The following is a 25,211-nucleotide window of genomic DNA, read 5'->3' as shown; positions in this document are numbered from 1 at the left end:
ACTGCACCCAAGCGTGTACCCGGCACATACACATTTGATTAAAAACACGAACGTATGAGCATGATTTTTTAAATGCGACATCTTACTTTATTAGCTGATTTCTCATTACAGCATTTGCTTTCTTGAATTGAGCAGGGCGCTTTAATAAGAGGGAGGCAGAAATAAAGAATGGCACCTTCCAAATCACATGTGTTCATGATGCGCAAGGGGAGAAGAGAGGGGAAGGGAGGCAAAAGAGAGAGAGAGAGAGAGACGGACAGAGCAGGGCAGCGATCCCTGACCCCCAGGGGATGGGGCGGCAGGTGGAAGAGGCGGCTGACTGCGGAAGGCTCTTCCCACCCCCGTGAGGAGCAGCATCTTCATGAAGGGTAATGACAACTAACGCGGAGTTGGGGGGAGAGAGGGGATGAGGGTCGGAACCGAGGTCTAAGGCAGTGGTTTTCGGGAGGAGGCAATTATGCCTCCCAGGGGACAACTGGCATTCAAGGTCCGGAGACATTTTTCACCTTCATCACTCAGGAGTGGAACACAGGGCCTCCGGCCGGGAGAGGGTAGGGAGGCCCCCCAGCGTTCTGCAAAGCTCAGGGCAGCCACTACAGCAAGGATCTGGCGGCCCCCAGATGTCTGCAGTGCCTAGGCTGAGACCCAGGGGCACAAAGGTAAGCGGGACAGGAGCCAGAGGAGAAGCTACTGGGAAAGAGAATGCGCTCAGCAGGCCCACTGGACTATTTCGGCAGGGGGCGAGAGAGGCAGACAGCGTGGAGGGAGATGAGCTCAAGGAAGCGTCTGGCATCGGCTGCCCGCCCCTTCCACTGGATCCCCAGTCAATCACAGGGGGGCTCGGTTCCGCTGCTCCCGCTGAAGGCAGCCTTCGCCTCTTCCCAAGCACCGGCTGGAGAGAAGGCAGGCGCCCTTGGGTGGAAACGCGCACCACGGGCTGCCCTGCGGGGTGACGCGCCTCTGGCGAGAAGGGCTCCCCTGCGGCGGGTGCCGACCCCGCCCCGGGGGCGCCGCACCAGCGCCCGTCGGCTTGGCTTCCAACTGCCAGAAACGGCATTCCTTTGCCTTGAGGCGTGCTCTTGGCTGCCCAAGTGGCAGTCCTGAAATACCAGGAAATCAACTGCCTCTGCAGGCAGTCCTGCACCAATGCCGGGCAGGTCTGGGTGAATAAGTCCCGGCCCCCTCGCCTCTGGGTTGGGCAACCAGGAGGCCCGCTTCACACTGTCCCCCGGGGCTCTGCAGTGTGCCCACAGTGGCGACTTGTTTGGCAACACCCCCTCACTGGCGGCTATTCCTGTCCTGCCCCCCTTTCCCCCACTCTCATATGGGTGCTTTCTTCACTGTCCCCCTAAAATAATTTGCATTTCAATTCTCAGCTCAGGGTCTGCCTCTGGGGAACCCAAACTCTAATGGCAAGTCTTTCGAAGGGACACTGGGGGTGTCGGTCACTTGATCCTCAGGTTCCTCGGATATGGGAGATCTCTGGGGTCTCAGTGGCCCTCTCGCAGAGGGTCCGGCCTTCCCACCCCCAGGTCCTGAGAACAAAATCCCGGGATCCGCTGAGCCACGGGCTCTAGACCTGCTCCTTGCAGACCATCAGAAACGCGGCTCATGCCAAGTACATTCCAGTCTCTCCCACATGGTTAGCTCGAGGCTGGCAGGGAACCCAAGCACAATCCCTATGAGTCTCAAGTGCCCCTGAAGTCAGACCTCTGCAAGAACTTAAGTAAGTAAAACACTTGACTCTGGGAGGGAAGTCTTACTCTAGTGCCGGGAACAGGCAAAGCTGGAAACAAGGGCGGCTGCGGTTCAAATGAACTTGGATGGATTACCAGGGGGGACCGAAAACCACAGAACAGCAACATGGATCACCGTTTCAAACCCGCGCGAGACAAAGGAGAGACGTGAACCGTAAGCCCCCTCGGGGCGATATTAAATCACTCATCTTCCCTACAGTGGGCATCCCGAGATGCTAAGGAATCCCACGAAAATGCCCGGAGATTGAGGCATGTGATGGCGGCAATGTATCGAGGGGCTCCCCACACCACCAGCAGCAGGCCTGTAGTCAGGGATGCACCCGACGCCTTCCAAGGACTCCGACTCCGCGGGACCCGAGCGCGGCCCTGAGGGGGTCCCCCGGTCTCTGAGGACGGGCGTGCAGCTCAGGGTCTGTCCGCAGGAAGCCATTTTTAAGGATGGCTCCTTACGAGTCCTCTGAAGCCACTCTCCTCCGATTGTGGCTGTCGGCTGGGTTTCATCTCTGCTGAGAACATCCACTTTGGGGCCCTGATTTCTCGCCAGTGTAGGTGGGGGGGACGGGGAGATCTTCTATCTCAGTTCTTACCAGCGTAGAGCTTTTTTTCTTTCCTTCTTTCTCTTTTCTTTAAAAAAGGGAAAAGAACAGCAGAGCTTTTCTGCCGGGCAATCTATTCCCTTATTTATAATGCAGGACAGCAGCGCCTTGTAAGTGTATATTCTGGTTCATCTGAGGACACACGGTTGTTCATTTTAAAATTAGATTCATCCTAATTATACAAAAACAGCCTGCATGTGGTTGGTCAAAACAGCAGACAGCATTACTCAGCACCTACCTTCTGAGCCTGCCATCTAGACGCCACTACACTTGTTCAGCACACAGCCCCTGCCCTCTTAGAACTTCAAATCCAGCAGAGAAATAGCCACTTCATTGACCAATGTGAGGTTTGGGCAATGAACAGTGAGGAAATCCATATAGTAAGAGACTTAACATGTACTATTACCTTTGGACAAAGGGTTGAAGGAAACTGTCATTAAAGGGGTATGTTTCACCAAGGAAGAGGCAGAGATCATTTGGATCACAATCCTAATGAACCAGGGCAGGTCTGGGGAGCTCCCTGAATGAAGGATATTTGGAAGCTGGGTTGAAACAGAAGCAGGAAAAAATATATACTGGACTGTAAGGGACAGAGGGCTTCCTTGGTGGCTCAGATGGTAAAGAATTCACCTATAGTGCAGCAGACCCAAGTTCCATTCCCGGGTAGGGAAGATCCCCTGGAGAAGGAAATGGCAACCCACTCCAGTATTCTTGCCTGGAAAATCCCACAGATAGGAGCCTGATAGGCTACAGTCGGAAAGAGTTGGACATGACTTAGCACACACAAACAAGGTACAGAAGTTTGTTTGTGGACAGCAGAAAAGCATCAGAGCAAGAAGCAAGAGTAGATGCTATGAAAAAAGTCAGTAAGGTAGTCAGCTTCAGCATCACACTCAGTCCAAGTGGGAGAACCAACTTTGTGTTCAAGAGGCTGGAGCCCTGGGCAGGAAATTGAGCATCTGCTATTTTTATTTTATGCAAACCCTGAGGGTTCCCTGAGTTCAACCACTGACAACAGAACGTATCTCTTGAGGCTAAAAAATTCCAGGACATCTCTAAAAAGTAGAGAAGAAAATGGCAACCCACTCCAGTATCCTTGCCTGGAAAATCCCATGGATGGAGCAACCTGGTGGGCTTAAGTCCATGGGGTCGCAAAGAACTGGACATGACTGAGTGACAAACACTTTCACTATAAAAAGAAGACTGTTACCAGTAAATGCATCCTAATGATTTAAAACTGAAAAAAGAGTAACTAATAATACAAAATGATCGAGGAAATTTGATTTCCTGCCTTTGGAACAATCAGGCTCCATACTTCTAGGGTGTAGGTTGACGTAACACAACCAATTTTACAGCTTCTGAAATAATAAGATAACGATAAGACTGTTTCCCCATGTACCGTGCCCTCCCAGGCACTGTGGACTGGCTACACAGTTCCTAACCACAATCTCATTTAGTGTCCTCAACAAGGCTGTGAAGTATCAATACTATTTTTATTGTACAGATGGGGTGACTGGAGTTCAAAGTGGTTAAGTAACTTGTCAGAGAGACCGCAAGCTAGAAGGTGGCAAAGCTGGGCATCCAACTCAACGCCTGAGTGATGCCACCCCTCTACCCATTACTCCTGATCTGCCCCCAGCACCCCGGCTCTCAACCAGGCCAGGACCCCAGATCCCCATTTCCACCCTCCCTGCAATTTGCACTTTGTCTCTCAGAGAAGGGGAATGTCTCTTCTACCTGCTCTGTGACAGGACTTTAAAATATGACATTCCTGGTGCCCACACTGCAGGCTACCCCTTGCCCCAGGGATCCTAGTGAGGGGTGGTAACCAGTGGGGGGGTGACTGAAAGAAGTAGTTCTTTCTTATGACAGGATAGCAAGAATTAGCTGGACTCAAAAGATACATGTACGCCCAAAGCAGTACTGTTCACAATAGCCAAGACACGGAGACAAGCTAAATATTCACCTTCAGAGGAATGGACAAAGAAGATGCCATACATATATACGAGGGAATACTGCTCAGCCGTAAAAAAAAATGAACTAATGCCATCCGCAGCAACGTGGATGCAACTAGAGATGATCAGACTAGGTGAAGTAAGTCAGAAAGAGGAAGACAAACACCATACGATATCACTTACACATGGAGTCAAGAACACGGCACAAATGAACCCGTCTATGAAACAGATTCACTGACATGGAGAACAGACTCTGGTTGCCAAGAAGGATGGGGTCAGATGAGGGATGGTTGGGATTGGAAGATGCAAGATGGATAAGTAATAAGGTCCTACTGATGTTCAAGCTGGTTTTAGAAAAGGCAGAGGAACCAGAGATCAAATTGCCAACATCCACTGGATCATGGAAAAAGCAAGAGAGTTCCAGAAAAATATCTATTTCTGCTTTATTGACTATGCCAAAGCCTTTGACTGTGTGGATCACAATAAACTGTGGAAAATTCTGAGAGAGATGGGAATACCAGACCACCTAACCTGACTCTTGAGAAATCTGTATGCAGTTAGAACTGGACATGGAACAACAGACTGGTTTCAAATAGGAAAAGGAGTACATCAAGGCTGTACATTGTCACCCTGCTTATTTAACTTCTATGCAGAGTACATCATGAGAAATGCTGGACTGGAAGAAACACAAGCTGGAATCAAGATTGCCGGGAGAAATATCAATAACCTCAGATATGCAGATGACACCACCCTTATGGCAGAAAGTGAAGAGGAACTAAAGAGCCTCTTGATGAAAGTGAAAGAGGAGAGCGAAAAAGTTGGCTTAAAGCTCAACATTCAGAAAATGAAGATCATAGCATCTGGTCCCATCACTTCATGGGAAATAGATGGGGAAACAGTGGAAACAGTGTCAGACTTTACTTTTTTGGGCTCCAAAATCACTGCAGATGGTGACTGCAGCCATGAAATTAAAAGACGCTTACTCCTTGGAAGAAAAGTTATGACCGACCTAGATAGCACATTCAAAAGCAGAGACATTACTTTGCCGACTAAGGTCCGTCTAGTCAAGACTATGGTTTTTCCAGTAGTCATGTACGGATGTGAGAGTTGGGCTGTGAAGAAGGCTGAGCGCCGAAGAATTGATGCTTTTGAACTGTGGTTTTGGAGAAGACTCTTGAGAGTCTCTTGGACTGCAAGGAGATCCAACTAGTCCATTCTGAAGGAGATCAGCCCTGGGATTTCTTTGGAAGGAATGATGCTAATGCTGAAGCTCCAGTACTTTGGCCACTTCATGCGAAGAGTTGACTCATTGGAAAAGACTCTGGTGCTGGGAGGGATTGGGGGCAGGAGGAGAAGGGGACGACAGAGGATGAGATGGCTGGATGGCATCACAGACTCGATGGATGTGAGTCTGAGTGAACTCCGGGAGATGGTGATGACAGGGAGGCCTGGCGTGCTGTGGTTCATGGGGTCGCAGAGAGTCGGACACGACTGAGCGACTGGACTGAACTGAACTGAACTGAATGGCACAGGGAACTACACTCGCTACCCTGTGATAAACATTAATGGAAAAGAGTATTTTAAATATATATGTGTATAACGGAATCACTTTTCTGTGCAGTAGGAATTAACACAGCCTTGTAAATCAACTATAGTTCAATGAAAAAAAAAAGTATTAGCTGGATTCTGTACTTGAGAGGCACTTATCAGGATTAACTTCTCCATATTGCAAGTTTTAATTTTCATAACTACTGAAAAATATTTCACAAAAATAGACTGTGCCATCAAAGACAGCCCTGCTTAGGGTAATAGAAAGGCGAATGATTCTTTCTTTACCTTTTACGTGTCCTTAGCATGATACCTCTGATCACTGGTTGGTCCTATTTCTTAATGAAATACCAGTTCCCTTACTCTCAGAGGAAGACATTTGAATAATAATTAAATGATAAGTTTTCAAAAAGGTAAAATATGCAGAATCAGAAGGAAAGAGCTTCTTTGTTCTTTTCACTGACCTCACTTTTATTATTCATTTCTCTCTTCCACTTCCTTCACCAGATGCATTTCTACAGAACAGGCTGAATATCTGATCAAACACATTAATACATTTATAATTGGGGAAGAAAACAAGCAAACATCCTTTTTGACTAAAATAAATTGGGCTTCTCCATTGTAGTAAGGAATGATAAATAGAATAAATACTAGGAAACTTGCTATTTTTAGTCAAGATATTATGTAATGAGTCATTTATTTAAACTGTCTAAAGCTCTGTAAAATGATTCCAGGAAAATGGCTTCAACTCCTCTGTCAGCACACCAAGAATCAGCTCTGCCCTCTGCTTCCTGATGGCTCTACTTTACATTTTAGTTTTCGTTAAAAAACACCAGCGCAAATGAGGCCCTCCTGTATAGCACAGGGAACGAAACCTGGTGCTCTGCGGTGACCTAAATGCCAAGGAAATCCAAGAAAGGGTGGATATGTGTATGTATGTGTGTGTGGCAGGCCCTGAGTCTCATTCAACTCCTTGTGACCCCGTGGACTGTAGCCCAGTCCCACCAGGTTCCTCTGTCCACGGAGTTCTCCAGGCAAGAACACCGGACAGGGTTGCCATTGCCTTCTCCAGGAGATCTTCGTGATCCAGGGACTGAACCCAGGTCTTCTGCTTTGCAGGCAGACTCTTTACCACCTGAGCCACCAGGGAAGTCCTTATGTATATGTAAGGCTGATTACTTTGCTGTACAGCAGAAACTAACACAATATTGTAAGCAACTCTTCTCCAATAAAAAATTTTAAAAATGTAGCAGCATCATTAGTAATGTGCCAGTTACACCAGGCTTGATCAGTAAACTCCCAACACTATATACATATTATGACCCACACAGATTTATCAAGAAGTTCAAGATGACAGTCAAAGATTCCAAGGAAAAGGCGGGTGCAGGCAGATTAAAAGCGACCCTGTAAGAGCCCAAGAAGGGAGAAAACAGAACTGGGTCAGCTAGGAGGGCGATCCTGCACTAAAACCCAGTCGTGGGCTGCCTCGTCACTATGGAGAGGTTTCCACCACGGAACGCCTGCTGGGCTGCCATCTCTGGGATCGCGCAGAGTCGGACACGACTGAAGTGACTTAGCAGCAGCAGCAACGCCTCCAAAAGCACCAAGACAGCGCTCTGAGGAGAGCCTCCCAAGAACTGAAAAACACAGTGGCAGAGAGGGTCAGACCTCGACTCCCGCCCCCAGCCCAGGGGCACCCGGGAGGCGGGGCTGTATGTCCCCTCCCACTTCCCCAGGTGCAGGCCGGTGATCGCTGTCGCTGGTGGAAGTGGAGCAAAACGGTGCTGGGTCCCTTCCAAGCCGAGGCAGGGGAGAGGCCCATGTGCTTCTGCACCGTCTTTTCCCTTCTAGGGGTCTGACGCAGTGAGGATGTGACCTTGGAAGCCTTGAGCTGGAGACGGAGGGACCAAGACCCAGGAAATCGGGAGTCTCCGAAATTCACACGGAGCAGAGCCCCCTTGAATCGGGAACAGCAACCTTCAACTTCACGTGGGTGAAAGATACAATTTTACTTTCTTTAGCCCCTGCCCGTTTTGTTTTTTTGGTGTTTTTTTTCAAAGCTTGATGTTTTCCTAACCAACACGTATGGCGAGAAAAGGTGAATGTCTCAATCACTTGAAATAATGCATAGAGTTTCTCTGTGCATGGAATTTGATAGAACCATAGCTTTTAAGGCTAAAGTTGTACAGCCCAATTCTAGCAGCTACTGGCCACCAATGGCAATTGAAAACTTGAAATGTGGCTAGCTGAGGCTGAGATCTGCTACAAGTGTAAAATATATACCAGATACTGAAGGTTTAATACAAAAAAGTAAAAATCTCATTATTATTTCATGTTGATTATGTCAGTAATTTTTGAATATATTAGATGAAATAAAATATACTGTTGAAATCAAACACACTGGTTGTTTTTTTTACTAATTTATAATGTGGCTACTAGAAGATTTTAAACTACCTATGTGGTTCACTTTATATTTCTACTGGACTCCTGCTGGGATAGTAGGTGTCAGCAAATTACAAGTCACTGTTTTCGTAAATAAAGCTTTATTGGTACAGAGCCATGACTATTTACATACTATCTATGGCTGCTTTTCCACTACAGAGTAGAGCTGAAAAGTAGGACTCTCAGAGTAGTCCTGAAAAGCTCAAACTTTTTATTATAATGGCTTATTATATGAAGTATTTGTAGAAGATCTGTTTTGGGTTACTAAGAAATAAGACCAACCAATGATAAGAAGTATTAAGCTAAGGACATATAGAAGGAAAAGAAATAATTGTTTGCCTTTGTATTACCCTAGGTAGGGCTGTCCTTGACTTACAATGGTTGTCCTTGTAAAATATTTGCAATATTTTTGAAAATTAAAATTTGCAATATGAAGAACTTAATTCTGATAATGCCCAGATAAAGAATAACTTTGAAATTGCCTAATTCACCTACTCTAACTACTTCATGACTAAGGAAATGAAAGCTCAGATAAGTGAAGAGACTTGTCCAAAATATTTTTATTCTGAATTAAGTGGTATTTCCGTAAGGTCATTATTGTTCATTCACTCAATGATTCATACTCTCCACCCATCTCTAATTTTGATCATTAGAGTAATAAAATCCCTATCAGAAAATCAACACTTAATAGCAGAGGAACCCTTGAGTAATACTGAGCAACAAATAGGCTGTAAGATAGTTTTTAAATTAAGCTTCATTTGAAAATACTTTAAAGAGAACCTATCATTTAATCTGCCTTCAAATTAAACTTGAAATTCCCCCAAACGTAGAGCCAGCTTGCTAAAAATATTCCTTATTGGAATTAAATGTTAAAAATTTGCCATATCTTGGAGAAAGTGAAATCTGTTCCCCAAGACTTCACAGCAACATATAACTGCCGCTGTTCTAGCAGCTACCCTCATGTCAGTATATTATTCTAGAACCTTTCACTTGGCTCACCATTTCCAGTCTCCATCCTACTCAAGACCTACTCCAAAAAAACCCTTTCAAAATAAAACTCTCACATGCTGCCCTTTAGTCTCTTCATGCAGTCGAGACAAAACCCACTTTCCTTATTGGCTTGGACAGCCTTCATCACGTGGCTTCCACCTGCCCCTATGGCCTCATTTGCTGTCCTCTGCACATCCAACTAAGCTCCTTGCAATCCCCAAATGTGTCATACTTTTATCCCATTTCATATACTTGCATGTGGTTTTCCCACTCCTAGAACTCTCCCCACCCCCTTGAAATGTGGCTAGCTGAGGCTGAGATCTGCTACAAGTATAAAATATATACCAGATACTGAAGGTTTAATACAAAAAAGTAAAAATCTCATTATCATTTCATATTGATTATGTCAGTAATTTTTGAATATATTAGATGAAATAAAATATACTGTTGAAAGCAAACACACTGGTTGCTTTTTTACTAATTTATAATGTGGCTACTAGAAGATTTTAAAGTAAAGTACATTGTACTTACTCCATCACAGAACTCATCTATATTGTAACTGACTGTAACTGTTGAAGCATTAATTCTACCACTGCTGGGAGCAGTTAATATTTAACACCTCACTGCAGGTCAAGTGCTACCCTATTCCATTAAATCTTTACTGTGTTATAGACGAGGAGACAGGGGCACGAGCAACAAAGTCAGGGGAAGACAAGTTACGAACCCACACATCACCACTCTTAGCCAGGTTCTTAATTCTACACCAGTAGTTTTCAGTGTAGGTGATTTTGCTCCCATGAGACATCTGGCAACATCTGGAGACATTTTTCATGGCTGCAAGTATCTAGTGGGGTAAGAGGCCAGTGATGCTGCTAAATACCCTCTCATACACAGTGCAGCTCCTCATAGGAAAGAACTGTTCAGTCCCAAATGTCACTGATTCAGAGGCTGAGAAACACTGCTCTGTGCTAAATTAATGCCTGTAGATTGACCCAGGAGACTGAGCATCTTTACAGCAAGGATTTTTAAATGTTCACCACGGGGTCTTGGAACCTACCACAGAGCCTGGTACCCAGTAGATGTCCAGTGCATATAGGATGAATGGGTGGACAGATGAATGCAGGAATGGAGGGATTAATGGATGGAGGGATTAATGGATGGACGGGTGCATGGATGGGGGGTGGATGTAGAGATAGAGGGCTGGGTTGAGGAATAGACAGATTTCAGGAGAAAAGAAACAAGTTTATTATTTTAAGGCTTGGTTTCTGTGGCACCTGAAGTAAAAATAAATCAGAAAACACATTTTTAATTAATAGTAAATGAATTCATATAGAGTACATTCCAGAGGATGCCTCAGCCTTAGCAATACCTCACATGTATGAATCTGTAGTGTGAGATCACATTAACAAGCCAAGGGCACACAGGCCATAATTTAGATTTTTTTTTTTAAAGATTTCCTGTATAAGATTCCCCTGGTATCTTTTTTTTAAAAAAATAAAACACAAATAATACAAGGTTATACAACCATATGCTTCCTCCTGTTGAAACTACAATTCAGATATAAATACATTATTCTAGGTTTCCCGATGCTGGGAGTAAAATAGGGAGGAGAAATTACAATGAAGCTTAGGCAAAATTCAGAAAAGTAAACAAAAACATATAAGGCAGAAATAAACCATTCTATGCCTGGAGTCAATTAATATATCAAATACCAGAAATGAAGTCAAGAAAAGATATTTTATGGTTGTAACATTTTAAAGTCACAGCAATTTAGCCTAATTTTTACATCATCACAAAGGCAGCATTAATTGCTATTGAATACAAACTGATAGGTTTTTCTACAGAAGAGCATAAAGGTTCACTGTGAGTGATCACTTGTCATAAAATGTAGTAGAAGGGGCTTTCCTGGTGGCTCAGTGGTGAAGAATCCACCTGCCAGTGCAGAAGACATGGGTATTCTCCCTGATCTCGGAAAAGCCCACATGCCGAGGAGCAAGGAGGCCCGGGAGCCACAGCCTGGAGCCCGTGTGCTCTGCACCAAGAGAGGCCATCGCCGTGAGCAGCCTGCTCGTGACAGAGAGCGTGGCCCCCACTCGCCACCGCCAGAGAAAGTCCCGGCAGCAACAAATACCCAGCACAGCCAAAAATAAATAATTCTAATTTTAAAATGTAGCAGAAGTTAAAGCCTGCCTGCTAAGCCACCTCAGCTGTGTCCAGCTTTTTGCAACCCCATGGACTACAGCACCCCCCCGGGCTCCTCTGTCCACAGGATTCTCCAGGCAGGAATACTGGAGTGGGTTCTCATGCTCTAAAGCAGATAGGACTAATTTTTCGGTAAAGAATCTGCCTGCAGTGCAGGTGACCCGGGTTCCACCCCTGGGTTGGGAAGATCCCCTGGAGAAGGAAATGGCAAGCCACTCCAGTATCCTTGCCTGGAAAATCTCATGGACAGAGAAGCCTGGTGGGCTGCAGTCCATGGGGTCGCAAAGAGTCAGGCACGACTGAGTGACTAACACCATGAATTATTCCTCACAGCCTTTTGCATCCAACTTTGGCCATTTGTGGCTTTACACACACACACACACATGAGAATATGGTGATCAAATAAGTTTCGGTACATGCTGCCCCTGTACACAAGCATAAAAAGCAGGCTCTGAAAACACTTGCATTAAGTTGTTAAACTGAGGACTTCCCATAGAGTAACCAGTACAAACTAAAATCAGAGGATGTGCCCAAACATTTAGGAGTGTGGCGGAGGACTGAAACTGATGGCAGGGTCTGCAGCTGGGGACGTCAGCATGGCTGTGGCGTTTCTCGCCATGGGAATCGCGGCTGAAGCCAGAGACGAGCAGTGCCTTTCTCACTGTATGTGATAACAGGACACAGACTTGTTAGAGGAGCCTCTGCGAGTACAGACATGCAAGTGGGGAGATACTGATGCAGACAGGAGAGAAAAAGGAAAACGCTGACCCTAACCCAAGAATGTCACGATCGCTAACCTCAATCATGAACTGCTGAGCAGCTGTTCTGAACAACCAGGGCTGAAATCTGGGCAAACAGTCTTGAGACAAATGAAAGGAAAGAGGAGTGTACCAGGACCTTCCTGGGAACCACTGAACAACCTACGTCACAAGGGTCAGAAGACGCAGTGGGCTCTGAAGGCCATGCTCATACAGCCTGCCACCCAAACAAGGACTGTCTTCTCCATTCTCCTAAACACAGACACTCCTGGGCCTCCAGAGGAGTCAGATAGCATACTTCTCAAATGAAGAAGATACACCTGCTGTCGATCAGCGTGTCTTTGTCCAAGCTTTTACTTTCATCAGCTCATCATTCATGACTTTCTGAAAAAAAAAAAAAAAAAAACCCTGCATTCTTGATCACAGAAGAGAAGCCATGATACCTGGAAGCTCTTTTTTTTTTTTTAAACTAGGAAGTTGAGTAATTAGTTCAGTTCAGTCCTTTCCTAATTGTTATATGTGTCCCATCTACCGTCCACTTTTGGCATACACACAGATGCAGGAACACACATGCACATGTTACTTATACAGTTATCTACACAATGCAAATAATACAAATATTACTGTATGTGCTGTGAAAGTGAAAGTGAAGTCGCTCAGTCGTGTCTGACTCTTTGCGACCCCGTGGACTGTAGCCCATCAGGCTCCTCCGTCCATGGGATTCTCCAGGCAAGAATAATGGAGTGGGTTGCCATTTCCTTCTCCAGGAAAGTTGTATGCACTGTATACACCTATATATATCCTTACATGTATATGTATATGTCAGTGCATCTGTCATGAAGGAAAAGATACAGTATGCTTCCTGGGAGAGACTCAAGCTCCCAGGTCCTAATTCCTGGGTCTCCTGACTTGTCGCGTGAAAAGGATAACTTAAGTTCAGAGCAGAGCTCAGTTTCTCACTCAATAAAAATAGTACCACAGAAGAAGAGCTGCCAGGACATAAAGTTTCCAAAGTGCCTTGAAATTAGGACAGTATGGACCAAACAACAGAGAAGGCAATGGCAACCCACTCCAGTACTCTTGCCTGGAAAATCCCATGGGCAGAGGAGCCTGGTAGGCTGCAGTCCATGGGGTCGAGAAAAGTCGGACATGACTGAAGCGACTTAGCAGCAGCAGCAGCAGCAGGACCAAACAACATTAGCATTAAATGTAGATCACGATTCTAGCCTTCAGTTGGGCAGATTCCTGAGAAGACGTGGAAATACTATTTGTGACTTGATAATGTGGACATTCTCCCTCGCCCCCACTGGCCTAAATGCCACAACTACTAACACTTTAGGCCCTTAAGGTGGAGAGTGAGCATCCTTAATCACAGATGCGCCAGCCTACACGTATTCAGTGCCAGACCACATGGATCCCAAGAGAGTCCTGGGTGAATCGTGGTGCAGTTTACACTAATACACATGGGTGAGAAACCTCACAAAACCATCACCTCCTCAGATTAAAAGAAGTTTATTTTACCCAGGGGGCCACGTGAGGGACCCCGACAGGCATTCCGTTCCATCACAGTGGAAACCATTTCAGAATCTCTCTGCATTAACATCACCTAGTGTCTCACAGTTCACTAGACTACATGCTGAGCTACAGAGCAACTAGAGGGGCCAGGCACACAGTAGGTACACAAATCTTTGTAGCCTGAAAGAGAAATCAAATCAGGTAATTAAAATCAATTTAAATAAAGTAGGGAGTTAACCTGCCATGTATTGTTCAAGCAGCTCAGACGTGAGAATAAGCTCTTCTAGCAAAATTCGCTGCTGTGATACAGACATACAATGTAAGCCAGGCAGCAAACATTCACTTGAACAAAACTAAGTCAGAAGATGACACCAGATACAGTACCAGACAGGAAAGAGAAACATCCTCCCTCCTGCCCCTCCCATTCATTCTCCCAAAGGAGCATCTCCCTGAGCCCAGATGTCAAAGCCTTGGCTAGATGCGCTGGGAGTCAAGGATGAGGAAACCCCCAGTCCATCATCACAGTTCAGAGGGGAAGATAGAGGTGAAACAGACATAAACAAACAAACTGTCCCAAAGGTCGATAACTACACAGTGTGTGCGTGTGCGCTTAGTCAGGTCTGACTCTCTGCAACGCCATGGACTGTAGCCCCCCAGGTTCCTCTGTCCATGGGGTTATCCAGGCAAGAATACTGGAGTGGGTTGCCATTTCCTACTCCAGGCGATCTTCCCCACCCAGGCATCGAACCTACGTCTCTTGCGTCTCCTACACTAGCAGGCAGGCTCTTTGTCACTGCGCCACCTGGGAATACAGACTAAAGCACAAAGCATCAAGGCCACCTGCTGAGAGAGGTTTATGGCCGTAGGGTCATCTTCCAGTACCTGGACCTGAACCGTCCTCTCAGACTGCTCCAGTTTAAAAGCTTGGCTGAGACACTGGATATTTGAGAAAGTCAGCCCAAAGAACATGTTAACCATTCATTCCTCTAGGTCTGAGCTCTATTTCTGCACTAGAGACAGCGTCCAAAATCTCTACCACTGAGCATCGGAGCTCAGGTCCCCACAAATAAAGTCCCACTAGGTGACTTTCCATTACTATACTTTCTGCGTCGTTTTTTCTCTCGCAGGTGGGCAAAGGAATTTACCATGTAAAGAACTTTACTTCATTTTCTGTAGAAATGAAGTTCAAGTTATGTGACATGGTATTTCATGAGAGTATAAGTAGTTGGCACACATGTAGAGGTAAGCCCTCTACAAATGTTATCTGATTTATCCTTACAGGTTCTGTACATACTTGCCACCTCAGTGGCCCCCTCCCTGCCTTCTCTTTTCTGTTAACTTGGACACAGAAGTTCAGAGCTAAATTAAAAACTGAAAAGCAATAAGCACTTATTTCAGTTTAATTTATGCCTAAGATTTTGATTTCTCTTCTTTTATCATTTTTACTGGTCTCATCACTTTGTGGGCTTTTTTTACTATGTATTTTTTACACTTTTTTTTTTTTTTTTGCTATGCATTTACTGATACATGTTTCTGGAAGTCACCACTCTGTAAACAAAAATAAATGACCAGAACCATCCATTGTAATTTCCTTTTAGTCTCAACTGTCACAAGAGTTTTCATGAATAGCTAATTTGAAGATGCCCCCTTGGGTATCACACCTCCGTCACTTGGAAACTCAGACAGTGTAATAGTTCCCATAATTATCAGGTTCAGAATCTGTTTATGAAATGGGGCAAGGAGACAGGGAAGAGGCTGACTGACTGAATTTACATGTAGGGTAGCGGCCCAGGGTAATTCCTACTCTACCAGTAAGGGATATTTGTATAGTGTGCTGGGTCTTGACAGTCCCATTCGCCCCTTCCCCAACAGCTACTTTTGCAGACCAGTGACACCACCACATGCCCTTGGGCCCCTTGGGGCTGCCAAGGCCAAAGGCACTGCCAGAACCTGCTGAGTGAGAAGGCACTGCTATCATCCAGTGATGTCTGTTCCCTGGAATCTCACTCTCAGCACTGACAATGCCTCTGGAACTCATAAAGAGTCTGCTGAAACCCAGGGAGTTGAAGGTCAGTGTCTTCAGGGAATGACGGTAACACGTAAGACAAACTGCTGCTGAGGATTTCCAGGCACTCAAGGCAAATGCCCCCAGAAGAACTCACAGAAATAACTCTGAGTTGTCACTACACAAAACAGGGCTAGCTTTCCTATCAAAAGAGAGAAGCTGAGCCATATGCACACGGCACACACAGGTACAGACCTCGGCACACCCCATCGATACTCACTTAGATGCTTACTTAAGTATTTGGGGGAACATGGGGTTTGGGCACAACCATTTATTTACTCAACAAAGATTTCTCTAGCACCTGCTTGTGTGCTAAGCACCGGTCAAGATGCTAGATAATTATGAGTAAACAAGGCCGTCAAGACTCTTTTCCAGACAGGGGAGACAAGTATTCAACAAGTAGCAACTGCAATGAACCATTCAGATACCAAATACCACCACGGAAGAGGGATAAAGGTAAGCAAAAACAACGCACGGATTCTGAGAAGCAATGGGAGCCTGCCTTTGCGCCAACGTCAGGGAAGCGCTCTTAACAGAAGCAACACTTAGTCTTACAGCACAATGACAAAAAGGAGCTCAAGAAACCAATCATCTTTACTCTGATTTCCTTCAAAACGATGAGCATACTGAAACGAAACGTGCAATATCATTTGTGGCTCCACACACCATGTTTCAGCAACTGCAAAAGTCCCAGGAAAGGAAAAGAATCCACGACTTTCTCCACTGGGAAGGAAAGTTCAAGAAACCTCCTTTTCCCAAAGTTGCTAAATTAAAAGGGATCTGTCTTAATCTGCCTCTATAGCAGAATTTGCTACAAAGAGTCTAAAGAGGGGGAAATGGAATGCTAATTTCTCTTTTAATGTCGGTTACTTTATAAAAAGCATTTTTCAAGTGTCAATAAAATTATGCCTTTGCATTGTAATGCCAACAGGAATTGCTTTATTTAGGAAAAGTCTATGGCTAAATTCAGTATCATTTGCTTTCACTTGTTGAAAAATAGAAGCAAATCACATTTACTAGCAGAGGACACAACTTCAATATACAATTAAACTTTGAAACTCATTAAGGTTCTGATGATATCTATTCAACACGCACCAATAATAAGTGAGTGTCTGCCAATGCCTTCACATATCTCATCTTGAATAAGTTGCTTGATATGGAATTTCTGTTGAAGTCGATTAAAACACATAGCCAACTGGCATGAAAACTCCTGAAAACATCTACTGCTTAGAATAACTTTCATCAAAACACCTTTTTCTTTCGTGTTTCCTAGTCCCTGCCTTGTTTCAGAATCAGAGAGGCAAGCAGTAGTGAATCAGGGAGCTGATCTGTCACTGTGAATATCCAGAATGAATCGGTGAAATATTTTGACTAACATGCAATTGGTATTACTGTGCAATCCAGAGCATGCTACATATTACTGCAATGTAAATAGGCATACTAAAAGAAGGTCAAATATTATTGCCCGAAAGGTCTACATTACCCAATATACTGATACTATTAGAAACTGCTGTGCTCTGTTATTATTGCACTGTCCAACGAATGCTGAATTTCTTGAACTTCAAAACAGGTCTTTAAAACTGATTCTCACAAGCACCTAGCATCAATAACATGCTAAGGGGAAGACTTTGTTTCATGTATTTACTAGGCTTAGTGCTTGAATCTTCACAAATTCTGTGTGTGAGAAGGGCAGATGTCTGCTCAGGTAAACCCTTGTCTCTTTCTTCGCTTCACTTGACGGAACTGTCATGCTTCCAGATCCCACCTTGAACATTTCCCATTTGGGGAAAATTCTACACTGAATCTTCCAGACCCAAAACACTCATCCCACCTCCACTGAAAACAAATCAGAAGACTTAAGATTTAACACTAATAAGAACCTGATGATGGTCGCTGGGAAATAAAAAGGACCACATCCACCAGGAGTAAGAACTCCCTCAAATGAGACCTTCTCCGAGGGGTGGCGGGGGTGGGGGAGAGCGCGCAGCTGGCACCACTGCGCGGATCGGAACCGACTCGAGACGGCCCAGGGGAAGATGCTGCGTCAAGAGAAGCGAAGCAAGAAGCGCGACCCGGAGGCAAGCGAAATCGTCCGCAAATCCCCGAGGAGGTGGGCAGACGCCAAGTCGCCAGGCGCGGGCACCGGCGCATGCCACCCGCGGGGTCCGTGCCGCCCGCAAAGCCCGGAGCTCCGGGGCAGCAGAACAGGGGGCTGGGGGACCCGCCGTCCCTTTAAACCGGCTCCGCCGCCCCCCTCCCCGCCCCCGCCCCCGCCCCTCAGCCCGGCTGTCTGCCAACCTTTTCCGAACCCTCGTGTCATAGAACTTCCTCATCATGGAAACTTCCACTGGGTTCGGCGCCGAGGATGCCAAACTCCGGGTCACAAGGAGGCTGGCAACCCGCCGGGGCTCGGGGTCCGAGGGCCACGGCCGCCCCAGCCGCCCCGCTCCGCCGCTGCCCACGCCGCGGCTCCCCGAGGGTGCCCGAGCCGGAGGGCACCTCCTCCCCGCGGCGGGGCGCGAAGCCCCGGGGGCGGGCGCCCGGCGGCTGACACCCCACCCACGCCCGCCCGCGCGCTCGGCGTCGCCGCTCGCACCCCGAGGGGTTCCCGCGACACCCCCCACCCCGCCCTCCGGACAGCGGGGCTGTCGCCCCCGCACCTCCGCCTCCGCGCCGTCCTCTCGCCGAATTACCGGGGCGCTGGAGCCGGCCGGGTGGGGCGCCCCCGCCGCGGGAGGCAGCCTGCGGGCGCTGCCCGAGCGCTGGAGCTGGAGGGCCGCTTCCCCGGCGCACTCGCCTTATTCATGCAAAGTTAATCCCCGCCGCGTCACGGCCGCCCGCCCGAGGACGCGCGCCCGCCTCGGCCGAGCCCCGCAGTCTCCACCCTCCTCCGCCCCCTCCTCCCGGCGGCGGGGTCCCGGGAGCGCGTCCTGCGAAATGTCAGCTCCGCGGGCGGAGAGGGGCGGCCGGGCCGGGACCGCGCCGCCCGCCGGGGCCGCTCCACTTTTATAGGCGCGGGCGGCGAGCGCGGCCCGGCCGCCGAGTCTCCGCCTCTCGGGCCCGCGCGCCCGGCCCGCTCCGGGCCGCTGCCCTCCTGCGGCCCCGGCGCCCGCGCCGCGTCTGCCAGCCGGTGACCTGGTTTCCCCTCCGGCCCGCCCGGCGGCGGCCCGGAGCAGGCCGGCCCGGCTCCTCCCGGGGCGCCGCGAGGAAATGGCCTCCCGGCCGCGCGCCCGGGGAGCCCGCCGGCCCCCGACGCCCCCGCCCTCGACGCGCCCGCCGCGCCCGGCCCGCGCCCCCCCGGCCCCGCGCGCCCGGCCCGCACCGCCCGGCTCACCGCCTCCGCACCTGCCGCCCCAGGTGCGGGCGCCCCGGGCCCCGTCCCGGCCGTGCCCTCCACCCCGGAGTCCTCCCCCCGGCGGCGATGTCGCGGCCGTTTTGGTGGCCGCGCGTCCACCCACCCGGCTGCGTGCGCAGGGAGGTTCGGGCTCGGGCGTCATTCCTCTAGTCGGCAGCGAGGAAGGGACGGGGGACGGGGACACGGGCCGGGAGGGGTGACTTCCAGAAGCCCCGGCTCCGCCGGGCCCCGGCCGCTGCGCTCCTCCCTCCCTCCTCCAAACCACTTGTGGCGCGTGTCGGGGCCGACGCGGCGCTCTGGCTCCTCCTGGGGCCTCGCTCCCGCCGGGCGTCTGGCGGTCCCCCCCATCGCCAACCCCAGGACTGGAAGTTTTGGAAAATACCTGGCTTGCCCTTGAGGGAGACACCCCTCCGCACCACCCCGCACATCGTGGGAGCCCGGCGCGGGGTGCAGACCCCGCAGGGGTTCCAGAAAGACCGCCTGGCTCGTTTGTCTTTGCCCGGGACACGTCCAAATAAAACCCGGAAGACAAAAATAATTTATACTCTTGAAAAGTCCTGCCCGAGTCAGATATGCACTTATAAAATCCATCCCCCACCCTGGTCCTGAAGGCCGAGGGTCCAGGCTGGCAGAAGAGGAAGCAGGCTTCTGCGGTTCTGGGCTAGAAGAGTGCTTGTGAAAATTCTCAGTACCCAGAAAACGAAAATGCCATCGGTCAGAAGCTCGGGTTGCCAGAAAGCTATTTGAAGGACAGGGTATAATGATTTTCTTACAGATAATATTAAAATAATTCCGACTTCATTATTCAATGTACACACGTATTAACATAACCAACTGTTTTGACAGAGCTTTGACTTTTTTTTTAGCCTCAACTGTCTGAACGATGATTTATTGGAGAGTTTTCTAGATCTCCAGCCAATGACGTGTGTGTTTTAGTCCCAATTCTTGTGAGCGTTCTGGGGAAAGGGACGAGAAGCCTCTTGACACAACCGTCAAGAATTCAGAAACTGCCCTGCTCCTGGCGCAGCGTTGCAGACCCCAGGATTCCCTGGCGAGACGGAGGGACCTCTCCCTTCAGACTCCACGGACCCGCTTTGCCCCTGGGTCCTTGGCAAGAAATCTGGGCTTTTTTTTTTTTTCTTCATGCTGAACAAGGCGGCACCCTAGGACTTTCAGGGTTTGTTCTCCTTTTGCAGGGAAGTTCCTGGGCTTTGCTCCAAAGCAGCCCGGTATGTTTTGGTTGGTTTGGAGGAAAGCTGTGGCGTCTGCACCATTTGAACCAAACAGGCGGCCCTCTGGTGGCTAACCGTGGGCGAGAAGCTGGCCACTGAGGGAAAAGCGTGCCCTGAGAGGCCAGCACGGTGGACAGCTGGCCTTCTCGGGGCCCTGGAGCCCCTGGAACTGCTTTGGATGGGCAGGAGGTGGGTGCTAGGTTCTAATCCACTGGGACATTTATTTTTTTAATTTTATTGAAGTATAGTTGATGTAAAATATTGTGTTTAATTTTTGCTGTACAGCAAAGTGATTCAGTTTTACACATATAAACACTTTTTATACTCTTTGCTATTATGGTTTATCATAAGATATTGAATATAGTTCTCTACACAGGACCTTATGTTTATCTATCCTATAGTTTGCATCCTCTTCAGCTGGGAGCTCACTTCCTTCTTAAGTAGGAAACGTCATACAGAGAACGGAATAGAATAAAAGCTGTCGCTTCCCTTTGGTCCCTGACTTTGTTTTTCTGATCTCATTTGGCCTGGAAACTTCTGAAATAAAGAGTAAATGAAAGCTAAATAAACAGTGTGGCATTATTCAAGCAATTAATGAAGCAATGTTATATAACAATAAGTGAGGGTAATTTTTTTTTTTGGCCACACTAGCACGTGGGATCTTAGTTTCCGGAACAATCATCCCCTGTGCCCTGCGTTCGGAGCTCAGAGTCTTCACCACTGGGCCTCCAGGGAAGGCCCCAGGCCAGGGCAATGTTGTGCAGTGTTATTGAGACAGCATGATTCCATCGGAAGTCAGCCCACTGGGTCTTCCAGGCTGCATCACAGTGAGGAAGGGTTACCAACAGGACGTGGTGTTTGTTTTTCTAATTTTACACAAGGGGGTACATTGGAGGAGAATTTTATAGGGACCTGATTGAAGGCAGAAACTCGTATTCAAATTGTAGACCACCAGCTCCTATGTTCCGATCTGAGAGGGCACGCCAACACTGTTCTCGTGACCTAGGCTCACCCTTCACCTTAGCCACCATCATTACCAGGGTCTACAAATTTCAGGCTGGTGACTTGGTTCAAGGAAGCAAATCATTCATATATTCATGTATTCATCAACTGCTGGGGTAAGAAGATAAATAAAACACAGCATCCAACAGGGCTGGGGTTACACTGAAGGCTACGAGGCCGGTGGTGCCAAACAGCGTCCGAGCCACTCTCCACTGAAAATGTTGATACACTGTTCATCTTGGATAATTGTTCCTTTCATTTTGATGTTTAAAATATGGCATTAAAATATTGTCTCTCCTCCACTGAGTTTTTTATGTTCTTTTAAATTCTGCCCTCAAAATGAAGCGAGAGCCTCATTTATCTCATCCTGGGCTCCCTCTGCTGTGACCTCAGTGTTAGCGGAGTCTAATCAGAGAAGTAAAATTCAATTCAAACTGTATTAGTATTGAAGATAATTAGTATATGGTAAGGAACTTCAGGGCTTTCCAGGTGGCTCAGCGGTAAAGAATCCGCCTGCCAAGCAGGAGATGCTGGTTCGATCTCTGAGTTGGGAAGGTCCCCTGCAGAAGGAAACGGCAACCTACTCCCGTATGCTTGCCTGGGAAACCCCATGGACAGAGAAGCCTGACGGGCTACAGTCCATGGGGGTCGGACACAATTTAGTAACTAACAACAACAAAGGAACTTGATGTCAGGTTTAGAAATACGGATGTGTGGGAACGGAAAAATTGGGAGATTTCACCGAACAGGGCTGCACTTAAACCAGTCTGTTAAGGACAGACCAGATTTCACCATGAAGCGCTGGAACCAGAAGTACCACTGTAGGCCCCAGAACCAGTGGTATTCGCTCGTTCATTCAACAACTGCTTCTCAAGTTCACTGTGCAACCGAATTACCTAACCCTGGAGCTCTTGATTCTATCTGTTGATTGTCAGTTCCTGGAATTTACTTTGGCTATGAGGGCCCCAGTGATTCTGGTTCATGGCCAGCCAAATAAGAATGTCAAGTCTGCCCCTGCCCCTCAGAGAAAAGACAGACTTAATAGGGAGATACCATGCTCAAAGTTAATGCTAAAAGTCAAGGTGCAATGAGAAATATGTAAATGTAAATTACTAGGTAGCTGCTGGTGAGGAAGACTGGGGTGATCAGGTGAGACTTTCTGTAGAAGGTCCTGGGTAGTACTTTGGGGAGAAGCTGGAGTAAAGAAAGGATGTCGCCAGCTATATTATTAGCAGGACCCAGTGGAAAATGAAAACACAGAGCCCTTTATTCAAGAAGCAGGAAAAAAAAAAGTGCCACACTAAAGACAAAAATATATAAAGCTCTCTCTTTTGTTCCATGTTCTGTCTTTGGAATGATTATGGTATTTTTTATTTGCTATTTAATATCATTCTAAGTAAAGGAAAACAAGCATTTTAAATGACTAGCATCAATTTCACTGCTCATTTTTAGATCGTGCAATGCTAGTTTTAAAGGAAAATATAGGAGCATTTAACTCATTGCAAAATCAACACAATTACTCAATCTGTATTTTGTAGCAAGTATGTGTGGATACTTTGTGGTCTGCATATGCAGATATGTTTTGTTCTCACCAGAACAGTTGAAACACAGCACAAAACTGACTCAACATTTTTTTTTTAATTGAAGTATAGTTGATTTGCAATGTTGTGTTAGTTTCTGGTGTACAGAAAAATGACTCAGTTATAATACACATGCACATATATTCTTTCCATTATAATTTATTGCAAGATACAGAGTACAGTTCCTTGTGCAATACAGAAGGCCCTTGTTTGTTTTATGTATGCGAAAGTGAATTCGCTCAGTTGTGTCCGACTCTTTGTGACCCCATGGACGGCGGAGCCTACTATTTTCCAGGCAAGAATACTGGAGTGGGCTGCCATTTCTTTCTCCAGGGGAACTTCCCGAACCAGGGATCGAACCCAGGTCTCCTGCATTGCAGACAGACGCTTTACCGTCCTTAACTGTATAGCCTCAGGGCATATTTATTCTCTAGAAAGTGACTCTGGAGGAAGAGGTAGCTGGTGACAACTTTGCCAATCCCAAATTCCTAACTTATCCTTCCCATCCCTTTTCCCTTTGGTAACCATAAATTTGTTTTCTACGTCTGTGTGTGTTCTGTTTTGTAAATAAGTTCGTTGGTATCATTTTTTTAGATTCCACAGATACGTGCTGTTATATGATATTTCTCTTTGTCTGGCTGACTTCACTGAGAATGATAATCTCTAGGTCTGCCTATATTGCTGCAAATGACATTGTCTCATTCTTTCCAACGACTGAGTAATATTCCATTATGTATATGTGCCGCGTCTTCTTTATCCATTCCTCTGTCAATGGACATTTAGGTTGCTTCCACATCTCAGCTTCTTTATGTATGCCCATTCTATCCATACTCCATCTTTGACTTACTGATGAATGAAGAAGAACTGAAAAGAAAACAAATTCTGGGTTGCCCTTTTCTCCTCTGTCTTCAGTTAGTTAAAAGGGGGAAGGAACACAAGTAAGAAAAGCCGTGATAGGTTTCCTTGGTTGTTGTCTTTTTTTTTGCATTCAGAACATGTTCTGTTTGAAATAGGAAGCTTGGCCTCGTGGGTGGTCCCACTTAGTTGCAGATGTGGCTTGCTTGCCGGGTACCTGACTTGAGCTTTGCTCGCCTCCCAGACATCGTGAGGGCATCAGAATTCTGTGTTCGAGGGGCACCAGCACTGCCGCACGCGAGCGGGGCAGGGAAGGCCGAAGTGGACGCGTGCCTTGTGTGGATCTCCGCCGCTCCAGACTTCATGTGCAAAACACAAGTTCAGAGAGAAAATTGCTAGCAGTTTCAAAATGGTACGGTCAGAGCGTTAAACTAGCTGCCAGGCCCCAAGCATGGGGCCCCGTGTGACTGCACAAATTCCATGCCTGCGAAGCTGGCTGGGGGAGAGGACTTGATTGTTTGCTCTGGGAGGAGCCTAGGGCATGCTGGAGAGTAAGCAGAACTTCTGAAATGGCTGGTTATAGCAGGGAGTGTATGATACAGTTGACATTTATTAAATTCGTATTGTGTTCCAGGTATTGTCCTAAATGCTTCAAACCCTTTTAAAGTTTGCCCTAGCGCTCTGAGGAGTAGTATTCTTATGCACTCCGCTTTTCAGATGTGGGAGCTAAGACACTGGAAGAACACATCATCTGCTTGAGCCCAGACCCTACTGGCCGAGGCTGCACCCTTAACCGGCCCACCCTGCTCCGTGTATGCAGGAGAGGAAGTGGTGGGCAGGCTCCTGGGCGGAGAAAACGTGCACGTGTTCTGGGAGTCAGGCGATGGCTCTCTAGTTCCTCCTGTGAGGGGTTGTTCTCTGGGACAACCAGAAGAGGACTAAAGAGCACATGCCTGTTACCAGCAGTAACCTAGAAAATTCTCTGGCTACATTGTCTCGCCTTGTTTTCCAACTGGTGGTAGAAGATTCTGAGACTCCTGGGCAGGAAGCTGTAAGCCACAAGCTGGAAGGAGCCTGGGTCCCTGCATCACCGTACAGAGGAATCTGAGAACATTCACACTGACCTGAGCAGTATCTGAGTCATCTACTTCTGTTGTGTGAAGCTGCTGAAAAGTGAAGGTTTATTGGTTGCAGTAATTTAGTGTTATCCCAACACACCCATCAGCCAAGCCAAACTGCACCAGAACATAAACCATCTTTGCTGTAAACAGATACAGTGCAAATAGTGAAACAGGCCTAGGCACTTCAACATGCATAAGGCCCTACAACAAAATGTTGTGTTGAGAAAAGGTTAGTGAT

General features: G+C 47.3%; 1 protein-coding gene across 4 annotated transcripts in view; it reads right to left on the bottom strand.

Moving 5' to 3' along the window:
- The window catches only part of THRB (thyroid hormone receptor beta), a 437,459-nt gene extending 418,033 nt beyond the window's left edge, over window positions 1-19,426 (bottom strand). The window contains exon 1 of one of the 4 annotated variants that reach the window (XM_052661486.1): window positions 19,287-19,426. The gene's annotated coding sequence lies outside the window, so the exon portion shown is untranslated. Of the gene's footprint in view, window positions 1-18,126; window positions 18,282-18,521; window positions 18,797-19,173; window positions 19,210-19,286 lie in introns of those variants that run through there. The other 3 variants (XM_052661489.1, XM_052661487.1, XM_052661488.1) reach the window with 3 other exon arrangements.
- Between the last annotated feature and the right edge of the window lie 5,785 nt (window positions 19,427-25,211).

This window comes from Budorcas taxicolor, chromosome 24 (assembly GCF_023091745.1).
Source record: "Budorcas taxicolor isolate Tak-1 chromosome 24, Takin1.1, whole genome shotgun sequence".
In the NCBI taxonomy this organism is placed as follows: domain Eukaryota; kingdom Metazoa; phylum Chordata; class Mammalia; order Artiodactyla; family Bovidae; genus Budorcas; species Budorcas taxicolor.
This window is presented reverse-complemented; position numbering and strand designations above follow the sequence as displayed.